The 7,046-nt window shown below is 52.3% G+C and overlaps 1 long non-coding RNA gene across 1 annotated transcript in view; it reads right to left on the reverse strand.

The window, feature by feature from the left end:
* Positions 1 to 5,762, reverse strand: part of LOC140430023 (uncharacterized) — an 81,332-nt gene extending 75,570 nt beyond the window's left edge. The window contains exon 1 of the long non-coding RNA XR_011949281.1: positions 5,723 to 5,762. This is a non-coding gene — a long non-coding RNA (uncharacterized lncRNA). The remainder of the gene's footprint in view (positions 1 to 5,722) is intronic.
* Positions 5,763 to 7,046: the final 1,284 nt, after the last annotated feature.

Genomic DNA, 7,046 nt, shown 5'->3' on the forward strand with positions numbered 1-7,046 from the left:
AATGGTAGACTCCTGGGTCTAACCAATGGTCACCAGCCTCTCAGGTACCGCAATACCTGGTACTACCACATTCACCCCCTGTTAAAAAAGAGCCCGGCGGGGTTGGTGGCCAGCGTTAATAGTCGCCTTTAGCATGGTATGACCAGGTATGGAGGTACCGTGATGTCGAGGATATGTACAAAGTGTTCATAGTGCAGCAATCAGTCGATCGTGCGGCCTGGTCGTCCTTCTGGAGCGTGTGGGCTTCGGCGGTGATTCTGATGAGCGTCCCGGCGGTTGCGACTCCGGGAGCGTGGTGTCGTCCTCCCTGGCAGCTTCGTCACCCCTAGGCGGCGCTGTAGGGGCAAAAGATTGACAGGGAGGGGGTCGTCGGTGGGTGGTCAGGCCTAGGCAGGAGCGGCGGGAGTACTGACCCTCCAGTGAGGTGCTGTGGGGGAGGTGGGGGTGGGGGCAATGGTTCGGGTGCGCATGGGGTTCCGGCGGGCGCCAGGTCCCGAAGTGAGACTGTGTCTTGCCGGCCGTCAGGGAACGCCACGTAGGCGTACTGGGGGTTGGCGTGCAGCAGGTGGACCCTCTCGACCAACGGGTCCGACTTGTGCGCCCTCACGTGCTTCCGAAGCAGGATGGGTCCGGGTGTCGCTAGCCAGGTTGGGAGCGAGGTCCCGGAGGTGGACTTAGGGGGAAAACAAGGAGACGTCCATGAGGCGTCTGATTTGTGGTTGTACAGAGCAGCGACCGGATGGCGTGGAGGGCCATCGGGAGGACCTCTTGCCAGCGGGAGACTGGGAGATTCCTGGACCGTAGGGCCAGTAGAACGGTCTTCCAGACCGTTCCATTCTTCCTCTCTACCTGCCCGTTTCCCCGGGGGTTGCAACTGGTCGTCCTGCTCGAGGCAATGCCCTTGCTGAGCAGGAATTGACACAGTTCGTCGCTCATAAAGGAGGACTACCTATCACTGTGAATGTATGCGGGGAAACCGAACAGTGTAAAGATACCCTGGAGGGCCTTGATGACAGTGCTTATGGTCATGTCTGGGCAGGGGTTGGCGAATGGGAACCGGGAGTACTCATCAATCACGTTCAGGAAGTACGTGTTGCGGTCGGTGGAGGGGAGGGGGCCTTTGAAGTCCATGCTGAGACGTTCAAAGGGACGGGAAGCCTTTATCAGGTGCGCCCTCTCTGGCCGGTAGAAGTGCGGTTTGCACTCCGCGCAGATTTGGCAGTCCCTGGTGACTGTCCTGACCTCCTCGATGGAGTAGGGCAGGTTGCAGGTCTTGACGAAATGGAAAAAACGAGTGACCCCCGGGTGGCAGAGGTCCTCGTGGAGGGCTCGGAGGCGGTCCACTTGTGCAGTGGCACAAGTGCCGCGGGACAGGGCATCAGGAGGCTCGTTCAGCTTCCCCGGATGGTACAAGATCTCGTAGTTGAAGGTGGAGAGTTCTATCCTCCACCGCAGAATCTTGTCATTTTTAATCTTGCCCCACTGTGCATTATCGAACATGAAGGCAACCGACCGTTGGTTCGTGAGGAGAGTGAATCTCCTGCCGGCCAGGTAATGCCTGCAATGTCTCACAGCTTCAACTATGGCTTGTGCTTCTTTTTCGACCAAGGAGTGGCGAATTTCGGAAGCATAGAGGGTACAGGAGAAGAAAGCCACGTTTGGTTGAGGGTGGCGGCCAGAGCTACGTCGGACGCATCGCTCTCGACCTGGAAGGGGAGGGACCCATCGATGGCGCGCATCGTGGCCTTTGCAATATCTGCTTTGATGCGGCTGAAGGCCTGGCGGGCCCCCGTCAACAGGGGGAAGGTTGAGGACTGGATCAGGGATCGGGCTTTGTCTGCGTAATTGGGGACCCACTGTGCATAATAGCTGAAGAACCCGAGGCAGCGCTTCAGGGCCTTGGGGCAGTGAGGGAGGGGGAACTCCATAAGGGGGCGCATGCGCTCAGGGTCGGGGCCTATGACCCCACTTCGCACTACGTAGCCTAGAATGGCTACACGGTCGGTGCTAAACACGCATTTATCCTTATTGTATGTCAGATTAAGGATTTTTGCAGTCTGGAGGAATTTGCGGAGGTTGGTGTCGTGGTCCTGCTGGTCATGGCCGCAGATGGTGACGTTATCCAGATATGGGAACGTTGCGCGTAAGCCGTACCGGTCAACCATTCGGTCCATCTCTCGATGGAAGACCGAGACCCCATTAGTGACACCAAAGGGAACTCTTAAAAATTGATAGAGCCGCCCATCTGCTTCGAAGGCAGTGTACTTGCGGTCACTAGTGCGGAGGGGTAGCTGGTGGTAGGCGGACTTGAGGTCCACCGTGGAGAAGACCTTGTATTTTGCGATCCTGTTTACCAGGTCAGCTATATGGGGGAGAGGGTACGCATCTACCTGCGTAAACCTGTTGATGGTCTGGCTGTAGTCTATGACCATCCTATGCTTCTCCCCGATCTTTACCACCACTACTTGAGCTCTCCAGGGACTGTTGCTCGCTTCAATGACCCCCTCCCCCAGCAGCCTTTGGACCTCTGACCTGATAAAGGTCCGGTCCTGGGCACTGTGCCGTCTGCTCCTGGTAGCGACGGGTTTGCAATCCGGGGTGAGGTTCGCAAACAGGGAAGACGGGTCGATCTTAAGGGTCGCGAGGCCGCAGACAGTAAGGGGAGGTATAGGGCCACCGAATTTAAAAGTCAGGCTTTGCAAATGGCATTGGAAGTCCAGCCCAAGGAGGGTGGCCGCGCAGAGGTGCGGCAGGACGTACAGGCGGAAATTGTTGAATTTCCTGCCTTGGACAGTGAGGTTTGCTAGGCAGAACCCCTGTATCTCCACCGAGTGTGACCCAGAGGCCAGGGAGATCCTTTGGTTTACAGAGTGGGTTACAAGTGAACAGCAGCTTACCGTGTCGGGGTGAACAAAGCTTTCCGTGCTCCCAGAGTCAATCAGGCACGACGTCTCGTGGCCGTCGATGAGGACCATTATTGTAGCCGTTGCGAGTGTCCGGGGTCGACTTTGGTCCAGTGTCACCGAGGCCAGATGAAGCAATTGCGAGTTCTGGTCGGGCAGCGTGTAGCTGGCCGTGCTGGGGGCCTGGGGCCCCATCCAAGATGGCGTCACCCATGGGTCGCACATGGTGTCCGGGGATGAAGAAGATGGCAGCGGCGATGGACAAAATGGCGGCGCCCACCCATCCAGCGTGGAGTCCGGGGGGCAAGATGGCCACGCCCGTGGGTCGCACATGGCGCTAGGATAGGGGGGGTGGCGGTGAGCGCTGGCCGGTCGGGGCCGGAAGGGGGGGTTGCCGTGGCGGTCCATAGTTGCGGGAGACCGTGGCCACGGTGCAGGCCTAGCAGACCCCCACAAAGTGGCCCTTTTTGCCGCACCCTTTGCAGGCGGTGGTGCGGGCCGGGCAGCGCGGCCGGGGATGATTCGCCTGCCCGCAGAAGAAACAGCGGGTCCCGGGCCGCCGCACGATCGGGAGCAAAAGACAGCGCGTTTTTGTAGGCAACGTCCATGGACCCTGCCAGGGCCCGTGCCTCTGTAAGTCCCAGAGTGTCCCTTTCTAGGAGTCTTCGGCGGATATCGGTGGAGCTCATACCTGCAACGAAGGCAACCCTGATTAAAAGTTCCGTGTGCTCGCTCCCCGAAACTTGCGGGCAGCCACAGTTTCGGCCCAGCACCAGTAGTGCCCGGTAGAAATCTTCCAACGTTTCCTCGGGGCTTTGCCGCCTAGTCGCAAGCAGGTGACGAGCGTAGACCTGGTTTACAGGGCGGATGTAATGTCCTTCTAGCAGTTCGATAGCGGCAGCATAGTTCTCTGCCTCCTCGATAAGGGGGTAGATCCCAGGGCTGACCAGGGAGTGCAGGAGATTAATCTTCTGTCCTTCCGTGGGGGTGCCTACGGCCGTGTTGAGGTAGCCCTTAAAGCATGCCAGCCAGTGTTTAAAAATAGCAACAGAGTTATCCACGTGGGGGCTGAGCAGGAGGCACTCCGGTTTGATTCGGAGATCCATCCTTCCAACTTAAGTTGGAACTTAACAACTCGATTAAATTGATGCGCAATCAATTACACTCAAGACGAAGTGATTCCATAACTGAAGGCTTTAATCTGCTAGAACCTTTTCCCCAGCAGCTTCGAAACAGAAAGTGAAGGCTGCTGGGACGGCACCATCTCTTATACCCCGCCTTCAGGGCGGAGCTACGTAATACAGCCAATGGTAGACTCCTGGGTCTAACCAATGATCATCAGCCTCTCAGGTACCGCAAGACCTGGTACTACCACACAACCCCTTCAACCTGGGTGGCAAATTTCAGGGATCTATGTACATGGACACCGAGATCTCTCTGCTCATCCACACTGCCAAGAATCTTACCATTAGCCCAGTACTCTGTCTTCCTGTTATTCCTTCCAAAATGAATCACCTCATACTTTTCTGCATTAAACTCCACTTGCCACCTCTCAGCCCAGCGCTGCAGCTTATCTATGTCCCTCTATAACTTCCTTCCGCACTGTCCATAACTCCACCGACTTTAGTGTCATCTGCAAATTTACTCACCCATCCTTCTACGCCCTCCTCCAGGTCATTTATAAAAATGACAAACAGCAGTGGCCCCAAAACAGATCCTTGTGGTACACCACTAGTAACTGGACTCCAGTCTGAACATTTCCCATCAACCACCACCCTTGTCTTCTTCCAGCTAGCCAATTTCTGATCCAAACTGCTAAATCACCCTGAATCCCATGCCTCCATATTTTCTGCAGTAGCCTACCGTGGGGAACTTTATCAAACGCAATCTTTCAGCTCCTTTTCCCTCACATAATCAAAACTCCAATGAACTCCTACCCATATTTCACACACTGCAGTGTAAAAGTCCGTGGAAAGTCTATGGGAAAATCTATGGGTTGACATGCTGACTGTTGGAATGGACAACCCCTGATTTTGTTTCCTGAGCTTAGGGTGCATCAGCAACCTCATACTATTCCATAGTGGAATTTTATGATCCCTCCCACCGACAGGATTTTTCAGTCCTGCCAAAGTCGATGGATGTCTGAACAGCTTACCGTGTTTTCCGCCCTTGTACCAAGGCTATAACATTCTGCCCAATGTATTTCAATAGTGTGTCTCTCAGTGAGATATTATATGACAGGTTCTGGAGGAAAAGGTGTGGTCACTCAATGTTGCTCTCTGATTTAGATGTTAATGATGAAAGAACTGGTAACCTCAATATTATTTTACTGCAAAATTTGGCCCATTAAGCTGAACAAATTTTAAGTTGTATATCAGAACTTCCTTTCAGTTCATGTCAAATTTAAAAGAGAGTACCTTAACTTTGGTTCTTCATTTTAATTTTGATCTCTGGCTCTCACTACTACCTCAATGTGTCTACAAGAATGAGAAAAACATCTAGGCCACAATTAAACGGCTACCGCACCTGCACAAGTGATAGATCGGTAGACATGCTTCATTACGTGCAACAACTTGTACAACAGCAAAATCTTCCACAAGCCTTACATTTAAAAATAGAGAAACAAGTGGAACAAAACCGATTTAAGGATTTTGTACCTTTGAAGGGCAGAGTGTAGATTTGACAGCTGACAGAAATGAATCAAATGATAAACAAACAAAACCGCCTCAGAATTCTTAATGGAAATCTCAATCAATGATGTCTCATGAAATAGTAATGAATTAGATGTAGTTTGACCCGACAGACTGAAAGCCACTTACTTCACTCCGATGTCTGTGGTGTTGACTGGTCATCTGTTTTGTTGTGACTGCCCTTTGGAGACTCATTTCATCACAATGACAGCAGCTTCTAACCAACGATAGTTAATCACTGCGAGAAAAACAACACAGAGGATTTTTCTAGATTTTGGACAGCTGGCAAATGTTAGCACACAGTCCAGAGCACTGTCTGTTTTTCAAATCATTGCAAATGTTATGTCCATTTCTAGAGGTCTAATTCATTTCTTGGATGTAATTCTTGTTTTGCTGCTGTTGCAATGCTCTTTAGTCATATTGTTCAGCATTTACAAATGTCGGTAAAGATCTCTTGACGTGGCACCTCATCATAAAATATATACTTTTAAACATTAGATATCAAAGGGTGAAAGCTGTTTGTCTATAAGTTACCGTGTATATGTTTTAACATAGCTCTTGTAAGTCAAATAATATGTTTGGAACTGGGTCATAAGAAAAGTTCAAATTGGATTAAAATGTTATCTGCTGCAGTTGGTTTGGCCAAAACAAGATTTTTCCATTGTAATTTGATTTCCAAAAGCTGAACGTCCTGCCAGTAGAGGCTAAATTAGGAAAGGTGAGTGCACCATTAAACTTAGCATTCACAGGGTACTGTTTCAGACTCCACAATTATTTTCCAGTGGAAATAGTTATAGCTATATTAAATTTGCTGCCCATGAGAAACAGATGCTTTATATCTTACAGGTGCTACTCTGTGGGCAGGATATTCAGCAAACCATGAATCAGATGTTGTGGAATGAGGGAGTGCGTGACCGGCGATCGGGCGGAGAATGAATTCCGACGCCGGAATCTGGTCTGGCGCCGGTCCACCAAGCACAGCCCTCTCCAAAACGGCATCACCGTGACACACGGCGCGCGCCGTTTCAATGCCATTGGCGCGTCATCAGCCTCCCCACCTGCAATGCTCTGCCCCCGATGGGCCAAGTTCCTGACGGTGGGCCACATGTCCAGCACCGCCACACTCGTCCGCGATCTGTGCCCCTGGCCGGGGGGGTAGGGGGGCTTCTGCTAGGGCTGTGAGGACTGGTGGGGTTGCCAGTGGGTGGGCTGTGGGGTCACGGTTGGCGGGTTAGGGTTTGACCACCGCTGATGACATGTTTTGCGGTGGAACCGGTGCAGGTCGTCAGTCCTCCGCATGCGTGGCGCGGGACCTAGCCATTCTCCAGCCAGTTTCAGCACGATCTGTGGGAGTTTCACGCGGTGCCGGTACTAGCCTCTGTAATTGAAAATATGGAAAGATATGTAATTTGAAACATGGAGGTCTGGCAATACCTGATCTAAGAGTGCATGA

This window comes from Scyliorhinus torazame, chromosome 9 (genome assembly GCF_047496885.1).
Source record: "Scyliorhinus torazame isolate Kashiwa2021f chromosome 9, sScyTor2.1, whole genome shotgun sequence".
In the NCBI taxonomy this organism is placed as follows: Eukaryota; Metazoa; Chordata; class Chondrichthyes; order Carcharhiniformes; family Scyliorhinidae; genus Scyliorhinus; species Scyliorhinus torazame.